Raw genomic sequence first — 26,455 nt, forward strand, 5'->3', positions numbered from 1 at the left:
ATCCAGAAATATACATATAGTTTTAGTTGGAAGTACTGATGAAAGAAGACCTTTGGGAAGTCGAATTGTAGATGGGAGAATAATATTGAAATTGATTTGAGGGAAGTGGGATATAATGGTAGGGCTGCATTAATCTTGCTCAGGATAGGGACCGATTCCGGGCTTATGTGTGGGTTCTCTAAAAAGCCATTTGTAGGCGTATATAGTAATTAATAGGGACCGGATTTTTATGTAATTACATATTATATTCCTTTCAACATAACCATATATAAATAAGAAATCTTTGCGAATCTTGTAATTACCATTAATATATTAAAATTTGATACTACATATTTTTACATATTTACCTCATATTATACATTATGACTTGGTATTACATAAATCTACAAATTTAGGGGTTTTATTCATTTTTACTTCTCTAAAAGGAAAAAAAGAAACTTCTGTTGGGGAAGTTTACAATTTGAAATACACAGATTTAATAAGCCTTTTTACCTACCCGAGAAAGAATATATTTCGGGACGAAACATAAGGTCCTTAGTTTCAGGAAGTAATAGAGGCACTCAGACCATACCACCCACTGTAAATATGAGTGAACAAAAAGCAACCTTTTTCATACAACTACTTTGTATTGTAAAAATCACTCAGAAAGTAGCGTTGCCTTCAGGGACGAGGACGACATGATTTGTTTCGAACTATAATTGTTCTGCACACGTCTTAACAAGTCGTTCCCATGCAATTTGCAACCTTACCCACTCTCTTCCTAATCCTTCCAGGGAAAACCCGTGTCAAGTCTGACATGAGCCGCAATAAAGTGCCGATATTTAAAAAGAAGCTGGAGTAAAGAAATAAACAGTAAAGATGTTGAAAGATTAAAATAAATAGATTTTCAGGTTATTTCTTGACCTCCTTACTTTAAATTTAGTAGACCTATACGGAAATGGGATTTTCCGAGCAATTAGAAAGTATGGCTCTTGGCTGGAATAATCCTACCCTTCTGAATGAGACAGGAATGTCACTTTTCAAACAACAGTTTGCAAATTCCTATAGTTTGAGGTTTTAGTAGGTATACTTTGTTTCTTACTGGAAGCAGCTAAAATGCATGTGTCCCACATCTCCTCTTATTTTCTCCTAATCCAATAAAGCGAAACAGTGCTTGCAGTACTGTTGTGTCATTCATTTCACTCAGTTCTCTAGTTTTAGTACTTACAGTATAAAGTGCAAGTGAGTTTATCTACTGCTTTTAACTAATTAAAATTGCCCCTGTGTCTTCAACCCTAACGACAGAAATAAAATGATGGATTGCAATGGACGAAGCTTTCATTACAGATGGAAAAATAGTAACGTGTCAAGTGTGCGGTAAAAGTCGGGTGCTCTATGAAATCACAACTGGAGAGTCTTACATATCCTATACCTGCCATATATTGATATTAAATATTTTAATGATTTTACATATTTTGGTAATTATTCGGCTTATTTTTCTTACATAAATATGTAGATATTTCACACCTTGATATTACATAAAAATCCGATCCTTATTAATTAACAGTAAGAAGGATAGTGAAAAACGAAACACTTGAGAAATGCAAATGAGTAGATAAGGAAATGGAAGGAAAAAATTATCAAAACAGGGTCAACTAATAACGCTACAAATGAAGAACAACCTATGCCAAGTATGTATGATTTGAGGCTTTCTCGGCGTTGGTTCGCTAATATGTTTTCGCGGGATATCAGCCGAGTTAAAATGTTCCAAGCTTTCAACTGCTATCTCTGCAGGCATCTTCAGGGAAGTAGTGTCTGGAAATCGAAAAATCGAAAGAGAATTGGGAGGACAAATTTAAAAGGTACGCAAAACGCGTCCTTGCAAGGGGTTGGGGGCTGTACAAAACTAAGTATGTGAGCTCCAAGCCTGTTGGCCACTAGTCTCACTCCGGGTTACGCTGCTCCACTGAAGGAGCTCTAGAAAATTTTGAAGGGGAAGCCGAAATTGGACGTAGCCTCTTAGGTACCACATGCGCGAGGGGGACTGAGATTTGATCAAGTGATCACGGAACGGGGCGAGGAGGAGATGGCTGGTGTTTGCCGTTAGGATGGCGAGACGCTGTCATCTGTTGTTCGATGACAAAGCATGTGAAGGCCGTCGGAAAAAGCGCCGTGAAATCTAAATCTGCAATTTGAGAGGTCCCTATTATTTCAAATTGCGACTAATTGAGTGACCTCGTATATTTAATAGACAATTTAGGTTCTGAAATAAGGCATACGTCGTTTATAATAAAGAGGAATATATATGGGGAAGGGCATATAGGTCCGTGGCCCATTTCTTATAGGGCTCATCCCGACATTTGACTTCCGCCTTAGGAAAACCACGGAACACCTTAGGCAGGATGAGTTGTCTCATATATAAGAGACTAGCCAATTTGGCTATTATGTAGGAGGTGATTGTTGTCATGAGCCTTGTTGAGGCCAGCCATTTGGCTATATGATGGCTCAATTACGAAGAGGGGGGAGAGATGTAATTGCTAATTAATTTAGAGTAATTAGGGAGATTCATGGGGATATGAGTGCAGGTCCGTGGCCCATTTCTTTTAGGGCTCATCCCGACATTTGTCTTAGCGCCTTAGGAAAACCACAGAAAAACCTTAGGCAGGATGAGTTGTCTCAATATCAGAGACTAGCCAGTTGGCTCTTAGGTTGAATGACTCTATGAATCGATGGATATATACTAGCCAATTGGCTCTATGATAGTTCCATCGATCAACAAATGTAGATATTGTTAGGGAGGGATTTTGTTTAGCCCAGTTAAGACAAGGTCGTAGGTTATATAGATGTTAGGCTGTCTCAGGTGATACGGGATTGGTTGGCGGAGGCCAATCCGGGGCCGGGAATTATCATTCCTCGTAAGCTCCGCCCCTAGCGGGATTCCTGTGTGAAGTTTGGCGGGCGGCGAGCCCTGTTCCGCCGGTTGGAATCGGTTGCCGTCCTCGGTCCGTGATCTTCATGACCTTGATTGTAAGAGGGCCTAAGTTGGTCCAAGGCCGATGTCCATGCCTGACTGAGCTGGAGTCCACTGTCTCTGTTAAAGTTGTTTCTCTCCAGCTTGATCTCTATGGCCTCCTTGATTGTACGATCCCAGTAGTGGCTTGATTTGTTAATGACCTTGGTGTGGTCAAACAGTATTTTATGCTCCTTTTCTATGCTGTGTTGCGCCACTGCATATTTTTCCAGGTAATACAGCCTCAGGTTCCTCTTATGTTCTTTGATTCTGTCTTCTATTGTGCGGCCAGTCTGCCCTATGTATACTTCGCCGCACTCACATGGAATCTTGTAAATCCCTGGTGTCCTTAGGCCCTGACTGTCTTTAACCTGACGTAGATGACTCCGGATTTTGCTCTGTGGTTTATGTGTGGTTTTGATATTTAGCTTCTGGAGGATTCTGCCAAGTTTTGAAAAAATAATGCTCGAATTAATTTAGGAAAATAGGAATAAACATAGATATTACACAAAGAGTACATGACCTTATGGAATTTATCCATTAACTTATCTCTTCTTCCTTCCGTCTGTACAGCCAACCAGTCTTCCTGGCTTTATCTTCTCTTTCCACGAAGAGGCGCAACTTCAATTGGTTTTGTGTCAGGAACGTATTGTATTTAGAAGGCTGTGCAGATTTCAGTCTGTCTTAAAGCTACTGATACTTGGGTTCTGTCTGTGGCATATGAAATGAATACTATATAGGACGCACTGAAGACATAAAGGTCAAAAGTCGCGTGGGATTATCACGTTGAATGTCTGCAGAAGAGAGGGTTTGTTTGGGAGAACAAAATCAGACGCACAGCGAGAATTATGATGCAAGGGCTTCTCTCAAAGAATGGAGTACAGAAGACTTGCCTTATGAGAAGCTGGAGTGAGCTGGATTGCGATGCAGAACTGTTATTCCTATTGTTGGACAGGAAGCCTTACAACTTCAAAGGAATTTCAATAAGTTGTAACGTGACATTCAAAAAGAGAAAATGTAAATATTAGCAATATATTCATTTCTGCAATGCATTGACAGGCAGAATGAATTTTCTGAGCCAGTAAAAATCGTTATGGGGAGAGGATGGTATTTTTGGTGAAAAATGAGTGACTTTTCAAAAAAAAATTCTTTGAAATACTCTGTGATATGTGTGGAATGCATATCATAACATTTTGTGGGTATTTGTGCCCTTATCGGATGTTGAGTCGCCATTTTTAAACTTCCTGCGTTATGGATTTTTAAATCACTCTCCCACTTTTATTGTTGTTTCCGGTAAATTAAATTAAAAAAAAATTCTTTAAAATACCCTTTGATATGTGTGGAATGCATATCATAACATTTTGTGGGTATTTGTGTCCTTATCGGATGTTGAGACGTCATTTTTGAACTCCCTGCGCTAAGGAATTTTTAAATCACACGCCCGCTTTTATCGGTTTCCAATAACTTCTTTTTTTTGCTACATTGCAAGACAAAAATGGATATAATTTCTGAACTATTAAAGATACGTGCATGAAATATAGAACACATATTCTTTAGACTATTAGGAAACTTTTCTGTGTAACAGAATTTTGTTAATTGATTTCATTTTAAAAATACATCCGTTTGTGTGCAAGAAAGGATATCAGAAAATTGTTATTAAATTGTAATTGTTTATTTTAGAAACGTAGAGACTAATATCAAAATTCTGTTACAGACAGTTTGTAGAACATGCTTTTGCAAATACATTGCAAAAAACTGTTTGAATCTATCTTTAAAAGTGGTTTAGATATATCAGTTTTAGTACAATTATACATTGGGTATGTATTTTTTTTTTTTTCAAATTTGGGCCCCCAAATAATATTTTCAAAATATTTTTATTTAGTTGAGTTGCCACATCTATGAGCTCTCTACATACAAAAAATTAATATTTTACACCAAATAGGAAAAAAGTTTTAAAAAATACCATCCTCTCCCCTTAACTCTCTAGAACAAGGTTCTCAACCTTTCAGAGACCACGGCCCGGTAAATTTCTTTTCTATAAGACGGTGGTCCGGCCCCAAAAAATTATTTCATTCATTCAAGGACAGGTCTTTCACTGCAAACCCCGTTTCTTCAAGCTCTCCTATATTCTGCCTTCCTCTTTATTTCCTCATATGATACACAAATCTTAATGTCTATCATCTGATATCTTCTTCTGCCCTGAACTCTTTTCCCGTTCACCATTCCTTCCATTGCATCCTTCAGTGGACAGTTTCTTCTCAATCAGTGACCCAGCCAAATTCCTTTTCCTCTTTCTGATCAGCTTCAGCATCATTCTTTCTTCATCCACTCGTTCCAACACAGCTTCGTTTTTTATTCTGTCTGTCCACTTCAAACGCTCTAGCTTTCTCCATATTCACAATTCAAATGCTTCTTTAAATTACATAAATTAGGTCAGATGCAACAGTGTTCATGAGTAAGATAGTTATATATAATTGAAGTAATATAATACAGTTATATGAACAATTTTTAATGTTTGAATAAAATTAATAAAATCGGTTAAAAACCATACGGGTTTCGGAGGTATGCTCCTCCATCTTCAGTGGTAGTACCACGACACTGGTACAGATGTTCTACCGCGTAACGTAGCTTAAGGAAGACTTCCTTACGCGGTCGAACATCTGTACCAGCGTCGTGGTACTACCACTAAAGATGGAGGAGCATACCTCCGAAACATGTATGGTTTTTAACTGATTTTATTAATTTTATTCAAACATTAAAAATTGTTGATATAACTGTATTATATTACTTCAATTATATATAACTATCAAATGCTTCTAGTGTGTAAGCAGAGGTTGTAAATTTGTTTTCGCGAGTCGCTACCAAACGTCAGTACAGCAATCAGATTCCAGTGGTACCAACTTGCTCGCCGTGAGATATTCGGGTGGTTTTCATTTGATTGCCCCTCATAGAAAAATAATAAAAAATGCAAAAATTTTAAAAGAGGCCTATAAAAATGCTCTAATTTCGCTCGAGATCTTATGAGCCACATTTATTTTTGACACATCATCGCTCCTGTATCACAAAGATTATTGAAATCTGTTCCCTTATAATGTTAATAATTATAATGATTAGATTTAACAAATATTTAAATGTTTTATTCGAGCTTTCGATTGTGAAAGAGTTGAATAATTTTAGGACTCGTTTCTGATAGACTATATGAATGTTCAGTGACTCCATTAGTTGCCTCTCTCCATTCGGAATGAATGGAAATTGTATCTAAATTACAAAATGTCAATTATGTCAGTAATTAAAAACACTGCATTCGTGTTAGCGAGTTTTATAGGACGCTCTTATTCCAGCTGCTCTGTGAAAGAAGAGACTGTTTTTAATCAACAGTTGCTCGCTTTGCTCCGAGTCGGCTAAATTTGGAAGCAGTCCCTTTTCCAGTAACCTGCTTCAGTTCCGATTTGTAATCTCTCCGAACTTTATGTAATAATATTTTATTGTGGAAGTTGATATATCAGTGATAGACTTAGTAAGTTACTTCTTGGTTTTGATATTCGTTTATGTTCAGTAGACCTAATGTTAACGATGTACAATATAGATAAACAAGTTAAAGTTTCATGTTGTTATAGATGAAACCGTGTGAAATAGAAAAATAATTGAAATAAATATACCAAATAATCACAAAGTTGCTTTCTCAGAATTTAGGAATGTATTACTTCAAGTTCCCCAAGATCATTATTTAGCTCGAGTTCTGTTTCTAGTTTATTAGTGGCTTGTGCAAACTAAGTTCATTAGACGTTCAAATAAAAATTGTTCAGATTTATTTACAATGAAGAATATCAGACATTTTGAAAGTTATTTGCTTCCATAATAATGAAACATACTCCCTCTGAATGATTTTTTATGCTTAATATTTTTTCTTAAACCTATCCACCTTCATTTTTGAGTTTCAACGCGAAAACGCAAGTAACAATGTCAGAACGATCAGTGGGTTTTTCATGTGGGAGTAAAGCAATAGCTATTTCAGGTCATTGTGGATTGTAGGTGAAACTTAAAAAAAAATCAGGTTTGCTATGCTTTCGAACAATAGACATAGCATCTTGGTATAGCTGCTGCATGTTTCGTGAACTACCTTGAAATGTATCCTGCTGAAATGATCGAGAGACTACAAAATTTTGTAGGTCTCTTATATTAACAGTAAGTAATACTTTGGTCCTTCCTTATTAACTGTAATTTTTGCGCTCTCGAGCCAATACTGAAGAGAATGACTCACATAAATATCTACACCACACCGCCATTAAGTATATGAAAAAGACCCAACGCCACTTGATTAATAACTATAAAAATATTTGATTTTTAATAACATTATTATTATCTTACGTAAGTTTTGCAGTTATATAAACACATATATACTGTATAGTCGCTACTCAGTAAATTATAGAAATGAAGATCTAATTTAACACATTCTCTACATCTACTTATATAACCCCAAAACGTTTCACTTTCATATCATTAATGTAACATTAATATGCATCATTAATGAAAAATAGTCACATCATGGCATTAACTGTAATATTATTTCATTTCAAATGGTAATAATGTCATAAAAACACCTCAATTTTTGTGGATTTTAATATCCTATACACAGCGCAGAATCAGACCTGTAAACCATTTTAATAACCAATTGAATTTAAACTGTAAATATGTCAGTAATCCTACAGGTCATGGCCTTCATGAGTATGGCCTATTGTTTATTGTAGTGTGTGTTTTTTTATTCTAAAATGTGCTAAAATGCAATTAGTTCTCAAAACTGACGACAGATGGATTTTGTAAAGTAGGAAAATGAGGTAGGAAAATTGACATTTCACTGAAAAAATATTATTTTTCTGAAAAAACTTTGGGTTCCAAGCTTCAAAACGTGGGGTCATTTATAAAAATCCGTTCAGGCGTTTTCCCGTAATTTCCATTACCAGTTCAAATTATATATATATATATATATATATATATATATATATATATATATATATATATATATAACTGAATTAGGGTGGAAAAATGTAGGCCTAACTTAATTTTCATTATGCAAGGGGAAAAAATCGAGCCATGTGTGCATTGCTGTCCGCACGAAATCGATTGGAATAAATGCCCGTTTAGAGAAATTCCCGTACCCTGTGAATGTGCCCTCACAATTGTAAGCCATTCAAAAGAAATTAGCTTTAATATAAGCCTACAATCTTTTAATAGCCTCAATATTGTGTTCTCCGCGTGTGCGAAATACTTAACACCATTATGTACTCATCGTTACATGAATTATGTGCCATGTGATTAGAGTAACTGCTGGGTTGGTTGAATTGACTAGCTGAAAATCTTTTTACACTGTTTTTATGATACACTAAAGATGCTACACTGACTAAAGAAGACGATAAAATTATACTTTGAGGCATTTCGCATAGTCAAATCTCATCTTAGCGCGTCTCTAAATGACTCCCCGCTAAGTTAATGTCCTCTCCTGCGAGGCTGGTAGCTCACAAGTTTCCGTTTAATAGTGAGTTATAAATGCAACATTAATTAGTTGAGCGCATAGAGACACAATTCCTGAATTTTGCAGGCACGGAAGTAATTAAATTTCATCATTAATAACAAAGCTGCATTTAATTTTTTTATTTACTTGGTTGTCATTTTTACACATTCAGACTTGCCATTAAAATTTAATTAAAACTCCACATAACGGATACACCCATTCTTTTTGAGCCACTTTATCACCGACGTAGACTTGATTGAGATTCTCGATTGTCGTTCTTGGTAATGAATTAGAGGTTTGCGGATTGAAACCTGCCGACAGCGCTGGATATTTAAGAAAAATGTCAAAAACCTTTACCTTGTAAACCTTCATATGAGAAGTGAAACCATAACTATACTGTTTAGTATTTAAATCACCTGACAGAACATTGTACAGGGATATCATTTTATTTTTTCTTCAATTTTTATTGTACCTGAAATTTTAATGTACTTCCCTCCCATCCCCTCTACTAATAAACTTCCAAACGTTCTCCACACAGAACCAAGCCCGCGTATGCGGTCATAGTAAGCAGTACTGAATTAGTGAGTGTAGTACGTTCCAGAAATATGTTCGCGTTTTCCAGTGACGAAAGAGCTTTCAATAACGAATCATATTTTCGCACAGGTACTGTCGTCCGTTTACCTATGTCGCATCTCAGTTTCCCCCTCTCGCTTCTACTCGCCCCTCTGTAAAGGCTAGTGGCTGGGCTGTCTTAGCTCTTTTGTGAGATCATTAATTTCTGTTAGGAATTGGACGTCTACGTAATATTCTACAACTGTTTAAAATAACTTAAATAAAAGGGCCTTGTTAAGTAATTAAGTGTCACGTGATTTCCTCCCTTTCTACGACCCTACGACATAACCATTTGGACGGACAGAAGATATTATGTCTCAGTAATTTTATATTTTCGGATCGGGCAGAAGTGAAGTTTGAATTTACAGTACGTAAGGTACTCTTTTATAGAGTAGGTACAGAATTATTTCAACATGAGTTACTAGTTCGAAGAACGAAACTGGTAATTGGGATTAGGTACAATAGCCTATAGTGCGATAATATGCACATTAGAACTGAAGCCTGTACCGAAATGAACGGCCACCATTTTCGAAAATGTGTTTAAATATCCATATTATGATTATTTTTCAATTCAACTTCATTTTCTAAATAATACGCTAATGTGCTGTAGACTGTATCATATAAACTGCATAATGAATACGTCCACATGGAAAGCTCAGTCCGTGAGTAAAAACACTAATTGTTAATACTGTATTGTATTTTGATTAAACTAAATCCTAACGAAAATGATCAAACTCAAAAGCAATATTTTCTAGTTTACGTAGATGGATGAACTACTTTTCTTCCCTCCTGTACCTAGTAAAGTGATTTTTTTGTATGTTACGCCATTATCATCGAACTCCAGTCGTGGAAAGGAGTAGCAAATGGTGGTTCCGGGTCTGAATCACAGGTATAGCCAGGTTAATATTAGAAATGTTAGTAAAAATAAAAAGATATTCATATATTTTCATGATTTGACATATTTTGGTACATATTCAGCTTATTTTTCTTACATAAATATGTACATATTTCACACCTTGTTATTACATAAAAATCCAGTCCCTATTAATTCACAGTGTTTCAAGTGTCTTCTATTTTCTGATAAAATGCATTTTATTCTTTCTTAATGACGTGCTCCCTATTAAATTATTTTATTGAAGCACTCATATCCAACCGCCTAGCTGTGTTTTGTTTTCGCATGTTCATTGAACAGCAGACCTGAAGTACAGTAAGTAGGGTCGGATGCCGTCAAGCTATACTCATTCCATACTTACACTATTCCTGGTTGCAGGATTCTAGTAATAATTTTCATAAATCAACACCGACGTTATACTAAAAGCCAGGTTATGAATCGACTAAACAGGAAGTAGTTGGATGGGCGAGAGGAAAGTGCGGGTTAGAGGGGTAGCCTGTGCAGTGATGACACGTTGAGTGTGGGGGGTGGAGGGGAGAACGAGAACGGAGTTTTTCATTAGACCTCGCGTGAAAGTGTCGTCTGCTAACGAAAATCTGGCAACGGAATCCCGGAGACAGTGTAGCCAGTTCATTTGCAGTACCACGTGCATTACGAGTCGCATTTCGTACCAGCGTCATTAGCTCGTGCTTTCTTAAAAACAGTAATTTTAATTACTAATATTGTTGATAGTGTTATCGAGAACTATATACAGTAGTTATTTTGAACATATCGGTGACAAACGCTGAACACGCTTTGAATCTCGCGCCACTTTTTTGGCAACAGAGCTCAGAAAGAGACCAACAGAACGTTGCTTCCGGTTTAGTCGGTTCATAACCTGGTTTTTAGTATAGCAACATCATTATTGACTACAAGACTTTGTAGGATGCCCTAACTGCGAAATAAAAGTTTGAAATTAATCTCTTTAGAGTTAAATTACTTTCCTTCTCTACTTGCGTCTGTAGATTTACACAAAAATGTTCAAGGGTAGGCTATTAGCGTATTTGTGAATTTTAATACTATAAAGCGTAAAATATGAGGAGAAAGAAAAGTTATACATTCGCACATTTTAAAGGGAATTTGGGACTGCGATTCTGAGTACAAAGCATGCTTTGTGCTGTCTTAAGTGACAGTTATTTAATTAATATATTATTTCTGATTCGGTTCAAGATTTCACAGTTCCATGAGATAAATCTTACAGTTACAATTTATTAATCGAAAACTGGATCTTTATAACGCTCATTACTTGTTAGAATTAACTTCGCTATCGTTGTCCTCATCATCATCATCATCATCATCATCATCATCGTCGTCGTCGTCGTCGTCGTCGTCGTCGTCATCTTGCTTTAGTTCTTTTTGGACAACAAGACTATTAGAGAATTTTTATCCACATAGCCTTAGATCATCAAACATTTCTCTTCCCCTTCTGTTTATAATTAAATAGAGGCCTACATTTTAACATTCATGCTTTTTAATATTTAATTGTGATGAAATGATATATTTTTTCCCACCATCCTCTTTCTACACTTCGATAGTTTATATGTTATTACTAGACAGTAGATGCGGGATGACTTATCGTTGAATGTAGCTGCACATTTACTATATGTTACATTTTTTTCATTCGGACCATTGGCTGAACAGGTTTTAAAGGTAAACAGACTACGTCAACATGCTACTGTATCTCCGTACAGTCAGAAGGAAAAGAAAAATAACGTACCGTAGCACTGTAGTACACACCTTGCAAGGTTCAGTCCTCGTCATCATTGATGCAATTACCAGCGTTGCAGTAAACGACGATATATTCTCGTAAGTTGTCGAAGCTGAATCTTCTTCGCCTTCGCTTAAACAGTTTTTGTATCCAGAGAATTTCTGAAGAAAACCTCTAAAATGGGGATCACTAATTTTTTAGAGGAATATTTGTACTGAGCATCATGTTGCACGTGTCGTTAGATCTGCACAACTATATGATGATGATGATGATGATGATTCCTCAGATTTCATTTCAACGCATTTCCTGTGCGATGTACTGTTGAAATGTTTCTCTATAGTCTGAGTTGTTCTGGTTTTTATTTCAATTTTACATACATTACACACGATATTGTCTTCGTTAATACATAAAATGTCACTCTCATACTTCTTAATTGCATTTCGTATCTCTGAGCGAATTTAACGTTTTGCCATTATGAATGGTTCAGCATAACATATTCAACGCGTACTAAATACTTGAGCGGGATAACACAACTGATCGGGGTTCATTCGTTTTGTACGCTGCTGTACTCGCCAGGTACACAAAAGACGGACGGCGCGGCACGTGCCATATAGGCCTACTCTGATACGAAAGAACTTCACTTTTCCGCATCCATTGTCTAGTTATTACGTACTACCAGTGACGACTCATAATATTCTTTGTATGCAGGATATGAGATTGACGACTGATGACCAAGACAGAAACTAATATTAGTAGTAGTAGTAGTAGTAGTAGTAGTAGTAGTAGTAGTAGTAGCAGTAGCAGTAGCAGTAGGAGCAGGAGCAGCAGCAGCAGCAGGAGAGCATGCAAAATCAATGCAAGTAGGCCTATGTTAGTCTTTGACTGACCTTTCTGGAACTGGCAATTTATTTGCAGTGAAGTTCGATTCTCCTCCCCTTTTTAGTTGCGAAGATGGCTCCTAAGCCATTGTGGTGCCCCATATTTACCGATGCTCCGTCGTATTCTTTCGGCTGTCCTGTCATCTGGGAGTCCTGTTAATTCTTGTATTTATTATAGCTTATCTTATTTATTTTTATGTAATTTTGTTTTTTTATTAATTTTATTTTTTATATTATATCATTTTAAATTATTTATTATTTCGTTTATTCTATTCCTTTAAAATGACCAATGAATTGCATTTAAGTAGGCTATAAGGATACATAAAAATTCTTATTTTAGTCCCTGACAGAGTCTCCATTACTCAGAAAGAAGGGTCGTAGTATTAGGATACACGGCCACATCCTCAAACATGGTTAAAGTCAAGCCATGTCCCACCCTCTGCATTCTCCATTGTCCACTAGCTTCACTGCTAGAAAAAACCGTTTGCTGTAAGATATTTGGATGGTCCTCGGATATTATTTCTGGGCTGTGCAGTGGCGACAACTCAAGATAGAAAGTTGAAGCATAAAGGAAATCAATACGTCGGGACACAGTAAAAATCGAAATCTGTAATTAAAATATTTTCCATTTTCAGAGGCACGAAATTAAACGGTAGGATCATCCTCATATCCTTCGTGGAGGAATCGCCACTGCGTACTACATTGCAAAATTTTTATTCACTACGGAAGATTCATTATTTGATATTTTTCCATCATCATCATCACCCTTCACGAATTAGGACTCTGTAGACCTGTTTCGGCCCCATCTAGCAGTCTTCTAAAAGGTCTTGCTGGTCGACGATGTCCTCTAGGTTTGTACTTCATCATAATTTTTGGGGTTCTTGAATTTTCCATTCTTCTTACATTATCTAGCCAATTGAATTTATATCTGCTGATTTTTTCTTCTACTGACTCTACTTCTAATTGTTCTAAAATTTCTTCATTCCTTTTTCGGTCTAAATTTTATTTCCGTTGCTTCGATTCTGTTCATGTCATTTTTCTTTAATGTCCAAATCTCGCTTCCGTATAAAAGGGAGGGTAATGCTAGTGTATTATATATTTTTATTCTTGTAGATTTATGTACTAATTTAGCTTTAAATGTATTATATATATTATTTTAATGCACCGAAGTACATATGATATTTCCATGCAGATATTCTGCGTCATCATACGATGAAAGAGTAATGGAACGGAGAAAAATTCTCTCCGGCGCCGGGATTTGAACCCGGGTTTTCAGCTCTACGTGCTGATGCTTTATCCACTAAGCAACACCGGATACAACTCCGACGCCGGTTAGAATCGTCTCAGATTAAGCTCCAACTCTTGGGTTCCCTCTAGTGGCCGCCCTCTGCACTACGTCATAGATGTCTATGAACGCAGGACCGAAGTCCACACATGTGCTGAGGTGCACTCGATATGAGTGATTTAAGACGGCGCTTATTCCGTCTGATCCCGGCCAACCAGTCACTCATATCGAGTGCACCTCAGCACATGTGTGGACTTCGGTCCTGCGTTCATAGACATCTATGACGTAGTGCAGAGGGCGGCCACTAGAGGGAACCCAAGAGTTGGAGCTTAATCTGAGACGATTCTAACCGGCGTCGGAGTTGTATCCGGTGTGGCTTAGTGGATAAAGCATCAGCACGTAGAGCTGAAAACCCGGGTTCAAATCCCGGCGCCGGAGAGAATTTTTCTCCGTTCCATTACTCTTTCATCGTTTAAATGTATTGTTTATTATTCCTAGAATTTGTGTAAATTTGGTAATTTTCTTGTTCACATCTTTTTCATTTTGATAAGATATTTCACAACCCAGATAATTGAAATTTTGCACTTGTTCGAGGCATTGGTTATTGTGTATTATCTTACGTCTGACTGGGTCTTGTCCTAAAAATGCCATTACTTTTGATTTTTGTGCTGAAATTTCCATCCCAAAATCTTTTAATATTTTATTTAATGTATATAACCTCTTTGTAAATTATCCTCTGAATTGGAAATTATGACTTGATCATCGGCATAGAGTATTTTTACATGAATTTCTAGATGTGTCGCTGATTCATACAGTATCATGGCTTCATAAACCTTCAAGTAGAAAATGGAAGCAGAATGAAGATTTGTGGAACTCCATCTTCTTAGTGTCATTTTTCATGCTATTAAAACAATAATAAACGCAATATGTCAGTCTTACGCAAATTATGTTATTAGTACACTGAGGTACCCTTTCCTTCACTTCGATCCAAGTTCTCAGTTCCATGGAAACAGCCATGCCTTCCTACACTCCGCTTAAAATTGAGCTTCCTACAAAATATGCAGCCCATTTGACTTCGTTCCAAGAATAACTGTGCAGGGTTCCAAACATTCTGAGTGGATTAACTCTTCCTACATACTCTTCTAGCATCCCAAAGCTTTTTGCTCTAGAAAGGATAGACATTTCAATGTAATTCTCTACTAAGATGACATAGAATAACAAAACTGCAAACAGTGTAGAAATTCATAACACAATATCTTTGTTGCGATGAATTACTGGCATTTTACGACATTTAGATCACGTATCCACGAAAGACTCGAGCGAAACTACGTCAGCAATATTACAATAGTAAATTGAACAATGAAATCTGTAGTGCTCGGGAAAAGTGACACAAGTCAAAAATGTTAATTTTACAGAAGGAAAAAAACTGTCTTCACACTGGTTTATAAAGGTTTGATTTTCTTCTGTGTTAATTATTGTAATGGGAGAAATACTTATGTCTCTTTTCCCAAGCGAGCAGATGTTCCATAAGTTGTCAATAAATTAATAAAAAAAATGTTTGTGGAAACTGACTTATGCCACTTTTCCCAAGCACTGCAGAAATTTTCTTCTTCTTAAGGATTCGAGAGCCTTCCAAACAAGTAAACTGCATCGGAGTCACAGATCCTAGACTGCTAGTAGTCTACCACCACCAACACCGGCACCACCACCACCGCCACCACCACCACCACCACCACAACCACCACCATCACCTCCAACTCCACCATCTCTACCTCCACCACCATCACCACCACGACCATCACCAACTCCACCACCACCAACTCCACCACCACCATCACCACCACCATCACCAACTCCACCACCACCAACTCCATCACCATCATCACCACAACCACCATCACCACAACCACCACCACCATCACCACCACCATCACCACCATCACCACCACCACCACCATCACCTCCAACTCCACCACCTCTACCTCCACCACTTTCACCTCCACCACCATCACCACCACAACCATCACCAACACCACCACCACCACCACCACCATCACCAACACCACCACCATCACCACCACCATCACCACCACCATCACCAACACCACCATCACCATCACCTCCACTACCACCACCACCACCACCATTACCACGAGACGTATTTTGCAGCAAAAGTAAGCTAAAGCTCTTCATATACATGTATATATATAATAAATATATATATATATATTTATATATATATATATATATATATATATATATATATATACCATGTGTATTTGAAACTGTAGTACATATGAATTAACATTGCCGTAAGAAATTCAAATGTAAAAAGTTGAAAGTGGAATTTCATGTATCTGACCATGACGTGTAATAAATTTGTAGGCCTTGTAGAAAAGAAGACTATCTACTGATTATTGCCAACTTATCGTACATGATCCTTTGACAACATAATATTACCAGTTTTAGGTTAGGCGATTCAAAATAATATTATCATGGTGTTACTATTATAATTTCAGTTGTGCATTTCATTTTATGGATATTTTGTCATTAGCTTCCTTCACTTCACAAAGACACATACCTATAAACAACAATTTTAGCCATATTGTTAAGTTTACATAAGTCTGGATGTAACTCTTCTACCAGGAAAGATTCCAGCAAATAGTTCTCTCACCTTTCTCAAAGAATTGTCTCCATACAGTTCAATAAATACAATTTTTTTTCTGTAGTATAATGGTTATTTATGGTACAAGTTCGTGAAGTGGGTAGTATTTTGACAGGAGTGAGAATCGACGCTTGCCGAGTTTCTCAAATACACGATTGTCAGGAATGTGTACCATACGTTTTTTCCTCGATAGACTCAAAGTATTACTTCAGCCACACTTTGCTCACTTCACGCACTGGTGTTAAAAAGATTCACTTCACACACTGTTAACAGTGCGTTCAATTGCACTTCACGTACATACAAACATACACACATACATACATATATACATACATCACGAAATTACTTTCCAAACACGCACATTTTCAATCCTATTTTCTGTTAATAATTAAAATTAAAAAAATAGGAAATACACCTCTCTGTTATATATTTTCTTACAATAATGCTATAGAAATAGAAAAATGTATTACCATTCCCAAAATGGGAAAAAAACTATTCATAATATTAAAAATATTACGAAAATACCTTTCCTTACCCGAAATATTGTATTCGGAAGAGTTAGCAATATTGTAATGTGTAATATATTAGCATGTAGTATTGCGTTTTTGTAATGGAACATGCTTGTAAAGAAGGATAAAAATACATACATACATACATACATACATACATACATACATACATACATACATGCATCACGAAATTACCTACCAAACACGCACATTTTCAATCCTATTTTCTATTAATAATTAAAATAAAAAAAATACACCTCTCTGTTATATATTTTGTTATAATAATGCCATAGAAATAGAAAAATGTAGTATCATTCCCAAAATGGGAAAAATACTATTCATAATATTAAAAATATCACGAAAATACCTTTCCTTACCCGATACATTGTATTCGGAAGAGTTAGCAATATTGTAATGTGTAATATATTAGCATGTAGAATTGCATTTTTGTAATGGAACATGCTTGTAAAGAAGGATTAAAAATACATACATACACATACATACATACACGCACACACACGCACGCACGCATGCACGCGCACACATACATACATACATACATACATACATACATACATAGCAATCAGAGTCCTGCAGACTGGCCCTCAGCGCAGCTCTGTCAGTCCTAATGCTTAAGCAGCTCAGACCACCCAAGACCAACACTGCTTGGCGCGGCCGCTTCGTAGCCCTTCACGCTGGGTTTCGCAGCCCAACTTAGCCCACCGCACTGCTCAGTGCGGTGACGTCACCCCACCAGTTCATTGCATTCTCCTCCTTTCCTGCTTGCGCTTGGCGTGTGGCATAAGCATACAGGACGCAGTACAAAATTAAAATATTTTCCACTGATGTCGAACACAGATTTAAAAACGTCCCTATGGTACTTTTTGAAATTTTCATCCGACTTTGTATTTTTAAATTTTCTAGTAGCGATTTTCTCCTTCACTACTTTTTATCCAGAGAGATTGTATTTTAGAAAGTATGCTTTCACGGCCGGTGTTTGTGATGAAGTTTTTCCGGGCTGCTATTACACTATCAAAGTTTTTTGCAAAGATCTTTTTATAATATATATATTATACAATATATGACAGTGTAATGGGTTTTCTTTTGTAAAAGTTCCTTTGATAAAAGATCTTTTACTAAATGTAAGTGCAGCTTGTTATCTTTGATAAAAGATTTCTATACCTTGAAACAAATATGACGGAACGCAAATATAACTACTGTAGGTTGTTGCTACCACAAAAATTCTGATATCGGAGTATGAAGGAAATGAAATGTAAATAAATAATTTTTATAATATTAATATTATTTGGGCGAATCCGGAAATGCATATAGAGTGTTAGTTGGGAGGCCGGAGGGAAAAAGATCTTTGGGGAGGCCGAGACCTAGATGGGAGGATAATATTAAAATGGATTTGAGGAAGGTAGGATATGATGATAGAGACTGGATTAATCTTACGATGAAAGAGTAATGGAACGGAGAAAAATTCTCTCCGGCGCCGGGATTTGAACCCGGGTTTTCAGCTCTACGTGCTGATGCTTTATCCACTAAGCCATTACTCTTTCATCGTATGATGACGCAGAATATCTGCATGGAAATATCATATGTACTTCGGTACATTAAAATAATATATATGATATGCGTAAATCACTTCGTGATTTAAGACGGCGCTTATTCCGTCGGATCCCGGCCAACTAGTCACTCATATCGAGTGCACCTCAGCACATGTGTAGACTTCGGTCCTGCGTTCATAGACATCTATGACGTAGTGCAGAGGGCGGCCACTAGAGGGAACCCAAGAGTTGGAGCTTAATCTGAGACGATTCTAACCGGCGTCGGAGTTGTATCCGGTGTGGCTTAATGGATAAAGCATCAGCACGTAGAGCTGAAAACCCGGGTTCAAATCCCGGCGCCGGAGAGAATTTTTCTCCGTTCCATTACTCTTTCATCGTTTAAATGTATTGTTTATTATTCCTAGAATTTGTGTAAATTTGGTAATTTTCTTGTTCACATCTTTTTCATTTTGATAAGATATTTCACAACCCAGATAATTGAAATTTTGCACTTGTTCGAGGCATTGGTTATTGTGTATTATCTTACGTCTGACTGGGTCTTGTCCTAAAAATGCCATTACTTTTGATTTTTGTGCTGAAATTTCCATCCCAAAATCTTTTAATATTTTATTTAATGTATATAACCTCTTTGTAAATTATCCTCTGAATTGGAAATTATGACTTGATCATCGGCATAGAGTATTTTTACATGAATTTCTAGATGTGTCGCTGATTCATACAGTATCATGGCTTCATAAACCTTCAAGTAGAAAATGGAAGCAGAATGAAGATTTGTGGAACTCCATCTTCTTAGTGTCATTTTTCATGCTATTAAAACAATAATAAACGCAATATGTCAGTCTTACGCAAATTATGTTATTAGTACACTGAGGTACCCTTTCCTTCACTTCGATCCAAGTTCTCAGTTCCATGGAAACAGCCATGCCTTCCTACACTCCGCTTAAAATTGAGCTTCCTACAAAATATGCAGCCCATTTGACTTCGTTCCAAGAATAACTGTGCAGGGTTCCAAACATTCTGAGTGGATTAACTCTTCCTACATACTCTTCTAGCATCCCAAAGCTTTTTGCTCTAGAAAGGATAGACATTTCAATGTAATTCTCTACTAAGATGACATAGAATAACAAAACTGCAAACAGTGTAGAAATTCATAACACAATATCTTTGTTGCGATGAATTACTGGCATTTTACGACATTTAGATCACGTATCCACGAAAGACTCGAGCGAAACTACGTCAGCAATATTACAATAGTAAATTGAACAATGAAATCTGTAGTGCTCGGGAAAAGTGACACAAGTCAAAAATGTTAATTTTACAGAAGGAAAAAAACTGTCTTCACACTGGTTTATAAAGGTTTGATTTTCTTCTGTGTTAATTATTGTAATGGGAGAAATACTTATGTCTCTTTTCCCAAGCGAGCAGATGTTCCATAAGTTGTCAATAAATTAATAAAAAAAATGTTTGTGGAAACTGACTTATGCCACTTTTCCCAAGCACTGCAGAAATTTTCTTCTTCTTAAGGATTCGAGAGCCTTCCAAACAAGTAAACTGCATCGGAGTCACAGATCCTAGACTGCTAGTAGTCTACCACCACCAACACCGGCACCACCACCACCGCCACCACCACCACCACCACCACAACCACCACCATCACCTCCAACTCCACCATCTCTACCTCCACCACCATCACCACCACGACCATCACCAACTCCACCACCACCAACTCCACCACCACCATCACCACCACCATCACCAACTCCACCACCACCAACTCCATCACCATCATCACCACAACCACCATCACCACAACCACCACCACCATCACCACCACCATCACCACCATCACCACCACCACCACCATCACCTCCAACTCCACCACCTCTACCTCCACCACTTTCACCTCCACCACCATCACCACCACAACCATCACCAACACCACCACCACCACCACCACCATCACCAACACCACCACCATCACCACCACCATCACCACCACCATCACCAACACCACCATCACCATCACCTCCACTACCACCACCACCACCACCATTACCACGAGACGTATTTTGCAGCAAAAGTAAGCTAAAGCTCTTCATATACATGTATATATATAATAAATATATATATATATATATTTATATATATATATATATATATATATATATATATATATATACCATGTGTATTTGAAACTGTAGTACATATGAATTAACATTGCCGTAAGAAATTCAAATGTAAAAAGTTGAAAGTGGAATTTCATGTATCTGACCATGACGTGTAATAAATTTGTAGGCCTTGTAGAAAAGAAGACTATCTACTGATTATTGCCAACTTATCGTACATGATCCTTTGACAACATAATATTACCAGTTTTAGGTTAGGCGATTCAAAATAATATTATCATGGTGTTACTATTATAATTTCAGTTGTGCATTTCATTTTATGGATATTTTGTCATTAGCTTCCTTCACTTCACAAAGACACATACCTATAAACAACAATTTTAGCCATATTGTTAAGTTTACATAAGTCTGGATGTAACTCTTCTACCAGGAAAGATTCCAGCAAATAGTTCTCTCACCTTTCTCAAAGAATTGTCTCCATACAGTTCAATAAATACAATTTTTTTTCTGTAGTATAATGGTTATTTATGGTACAAGTTCGTGAAGTGGGTAGTATTTTGACAGGAGTGAGAATCGACGCTTGCCGAGTTTCTCAAATACACGATTGTCAGGAATGTGTACCATACGTTTTTTCCTCGATAGACTCAAAGTATTACTTCAGCCACACTTTGCTCACTTCACGCACTGGTGTTAAAAAGATTCACTTCACACACTGTTAACAGTGCGTTCAATTGCACTTCACGTACATACAAACATACACACATACATACATATATACATACATCACGAAATTACTTTCCAAACACGCACATTTTCAATCCTATTTTCTGTTAATAATTAAAATTAAAAAAATAGGAAATACACCTCTCTGTTATATATTTTCTTACAATAATGCTATAGAAATAGAAAAATGTATTACCATTCCCAAAATGGGAAAAAAACTATTCATAATATTAAAAATATTACGAAAATACCTTTCCTTACCCGAAATATTGTATTCGGAAGAGTTAGCAATATTGTAATGTGTAATATATTAGCATGTAGTATTGCGTTTTTGTAATGGAACATGCTTGTAAAGAAGGATAAAAATACATACATACATACATACATACATACATACATACATACATACATGCATCACGAAATTACCTACCAAACACGCACATTTTCAATCCTATTTTCTATTAATAATTAAAATAAAAAAAATACACCTCTCTGTTATATATTTTGTTATAATAATGCCATAGAAATAGAAAAATGTAGTATCATTCCCAAAATGGGAAAAATACTATTCATAATATTAAAAATATCACGAAAATACCTTTCCTTACCCGATACATTGTATTCGGAAGAGTTAGCAATATTGTAATGTGTAATATATTAGCATGTAGAATTGCATTTTTGTAATGGAACATGCTTGTAAAGAAGGATTAAAAATACATACATACACATACATACATACACGCACACACACGCACGCACGCATGCACGCGCACACACACATACATACATACATACATACATACATACATAGCAATCAGAGTCCTGCAGACTGGCCCTCAGCGCAGCTCTGTCAGTCCTAATGCTTAAGCAGCTCAGACCACCCAAGACCAACACTGCTTGGCGCGGCCGCTTCGTAGCCCTTCACGCTGGGTTTCGCAGCCCAACTTAGCCCACCGCACTGCTCAGTGCGGTGACGTCACCCCACCAGTTCATTGCATTCTCCTCCTTTCCTGCTTGCGCTTGGCGTGTGGCATAAGCATACAGGACGCAGTACAAAATTAAAATATTTTCCACTGATGTCGAACACAGATTTAAAAACGTCCCTATGGTACTTTTTGAAATTTTCATCCGACTTTGTATTTTTAAATTTTCTAGTAGCGATTTTCTCCTTCACTACTTTTTATCCAGAGAGATTGTATTTTAGAAAGTATGCTTTCACGGCCGGTGTTTGTGATGAAGTTTTTCCGGGCTGCTATTACACTATCAAAGTTTTTTGCAAAGATCTTTTTATAATATATATATATTATACAATATATGACAGTGTAATGGGTTTTCTTTTGTAAAAGTTCCTTTGATAAAAGATCTTTTACTAAATGTAAGTGCAGCTTGTTATCTTTGATAAAAGATTTCTATACCTTGAAACAAATATGACGGAACGCAAATATAACTACTGTAGGTTGTTGCTACCACAAAAATTCTGATATCGGAGTATGAAGGAAATGAAATGTAAATAAATAATTTTTATAATATTAATATTATTTGGGCGAATCCGGAAATGCATATAGAGTGTTAGTTGGGAGGCCGGAGGGAAAAAGATCTTTGGGGAGGCCGAGACCTAGATGGGAGGATAATATTAAAATGGATTTGAGGAAGGTAGGATATGATGATAGAGACTGGATTAATCTTACGATGAAAGAGTAATGGAACGGAGAAAAATTCTCTCCGGCGCCGGGATTTGAACCCGGGTTTTCAGCTCTACGTGCTGATGCTTTATCCACTAAGCCATTACTCTTTCATCGTATGATGACGCAGAATATCTGCATGGAAATATCATATGTACTTCGGTACATTAAAATAATATATATGATATGCGTAAATCACTTCGTGATTTAAGACGGCGCTTATTCCGTCGGATCCCGGCCAACTAGTCACTCATATCGAGTGCACCTCAGCACATGTGTAGACTTCGGTCCTGCGTTCATAGACATCTATGACGTAGTGCAGAGGGCGGCCACTAGAGGGAACCCAAGAGTTGGAGCTTAATCTGAGACGATTCTAACCGGCGTCGGAGTTGTATCCGGTGTGGCTTAGTGGATAAAGCATCAGCACGTAGAGCTGAAAACCCGGGTTCAAATCCCGGCGCCGGAGAGAATTTTTCTCCGTTCCATTACTCTTTCATCGTTTAAATGTATTGTTTATTATTCCTAGAATTTGTGTAAATTTGGTAATTTTCTTGTTCACATCTTTTTCATTTTGATAAGATATTTCACAACCCAGATAATTGAAATTTTGCACTTGTTCGAGGCATTGGTTATTGTGTATTATCTTACGTCTGACTGGGTCTTGTCCTAAAAATGCCATTACTTTTGATTTTTGTGCTGAAATTTCCATCCCAAAATCTTTTAATATTTTATTTAATGTATATAACCTCTTTGTAAATTATCCTCTGAATTGGAAATTATGACTTGATCATCGGCATAGAGTATTTTTACATGAATTTCTAGATGTGTCGCTGATTCATACAGTATCATGGCTTCATAAACCTTCAAGTAGAAAATGGAAGCAGAATGAAGATTTGTGGAACTCCATCTTCTTAGTGTCATTTTTCATGCTATTAAAACAATAATAAACGCAATATGTCAGTCTTACGCAAATTATGTTATTAGTACACTGAGGTACCCTTTCCTTCACTTCGATCCAAGTTCTCAGTTCCATGGAAACAGCCATGCCTTCCTACACTCCGCTTAAAATTGAGCTTCCTACAAAATATGCAGCCCATTTGACTTCGTTCCAAGAATAACTGTGCAGGGTTCCAAACATTCTGAGTGGATTAACTCTTCCTACATACTCTTCTAGCATCCCAAAGCTTTTTGCTCTAGAAAGGATAGACATTTCAATGTAATTCTCTACTAAGATGACATAGAATAACAAAACTGCAAACAGTGTAGAAATTCATAACACAATATCTTTGTTGCGATGAATTACTGGCATTTTACGACATTTAGATCACGTATCCACGAAAGACTCGAGCGAAACTACGTCAGCAATATTACAATAGTAAATTGAACAATGAAATCTGTAGTGCTCGGGAAAAGTGACACAAGTCAAAAATGTTAATTTTACAGAAGGAAAAAAACTGTCTTCACACTGGTTTATAAAGGTTTGATTTTCTTCTGTGTTAATTATTGTAATGGGAGAAATACTTATGTCTCTTTTCCCAAGCGAGCAGATGTTCCATAAGTTGTCAATAAATTAATAAAAAAAATGTTTGTGGAAACTGACTTATGCCACTTTTCCCAAGCACTGCAGAAATTTTCTTCTTCTTAAGGATTCGAGAGCCTTCCAAACAAGTAAACTGCATCGGAGTCACAGATCCTAGACTGCTAGTAGTCTACCACCACCAACACCGGCACCACCACCACCGCCACCACCACCACCACCACCACAACCACCACCATCACCTCCAACTCCACCATCTCTACCTCCACCACCATCACCACCACGACCATCACCAACTCCACCACCACCAACTCCACCACCACCATCACCACCACCATCACCAACTCCACCACCACCAACTCCATCACCATCATCACCACAACCACCATCACCACAACCACCACCACCATCACCACCACCATCACCACCATCACCACCACCACCACCATCACCTCCAACTCCACCACCTCTACCTCCACCACTTTCACCTCCACCACCATCACCACCACAACCATCACCAACACCACCACCACCACCACCACCATCACCAACACCACCACCATCACCACCACCATCACCACCACCATCACCAACACCACCATCACCATCACCTCCACTACCACCACCACCACCACCATTACCACGAGACGTATTTTGCAGCAAAAGTAAGCTAAAGCTCTTCATATACATGTATATATATAATAAATATATATATATATATTTATATATATATATATATATATATATATATATATATATATATACCATGTGTATTTGAAACTGTAGTACATATGAATTAACATTGCCGTAAGAAATTCAAATGTAAAAAGTTGAAAGTGGAATTTCATGTATCTGACCATGACGTGTAATAAATTTGTAGGCCTTGTAGAAAAGAAGACTATCTACTGATTATTGCCAACTTATCGTACATGATCCTTTGACAACATAATATTACCAGTTTTAGGTTAGGCGATTCAAAATAATATTATCATGGTGTTACTATTATAATTTCAGTTGTGCATTTCATTTTATGGATATTTTGTCATTAGCTTCCTTCACTTCACAAAGACACATACCTATAAACAACAATTTTAGCCATATTGTTAAGTTTACATAAGTCTGGATGTAACTCTTCTACCAGGAAAGATTCCAGCAAATAGTTCTCTCACCTTTCTCAAAGAATTGTCTCCATACAGTTCAATAAATACAATTTTTTTTCTGTAGTATAATGGTTATTTATGGTACAAGTTCGTGAAGTGGGTAGTATTTTGACAGGAGTGAGAATCGACGCTTGCCGAGTTTCTCAAATACACGATTGTCAGGAATGTGTACCATACGTTTTTTCCTCGATAGACTCAAAGTATTACTTCAGCCACACTTTGCTCACTTCACGCACTGGTGTTAAAAAGATTCACTTCACACACTGTTAACAGTGCGTTCAATTGCACTTCACGTACATACAAACATACACACATACATACATATATACATACATCACGAAATTACTTTCCAAACACGCACATTTTCAATCCTATTTTCTGTTAATAATTAAAATTAAAAAAATAGGAAATACACCTCTCTGTTATATATTTTCTTACAATAATGCTATAGAAATAGAAAAATGTATTACCATTCCCAAAATGGGAAAAAAACTATTCATAATATTAAAAATATTACGAAAATACCTTTCCTTACCCGAAATATTGTATTCGGAAGAGTTAGCAATATTG

Source organism: Periplaneta americana, chromosome 8 (assembly GCF_040183065.1).
Source record: "Periplaneta americana isolate PAMFEO1 chromosome 8, P.americana_PAMFEO1_priV1, whole genome shotgun sequence".
Classification (NCBI taxonomy): Eukaryota; Metazoa; Arthropoda; class Insecta; order Blattodea; family Blattidae; genus Periplaneta; species Periplaneta americana.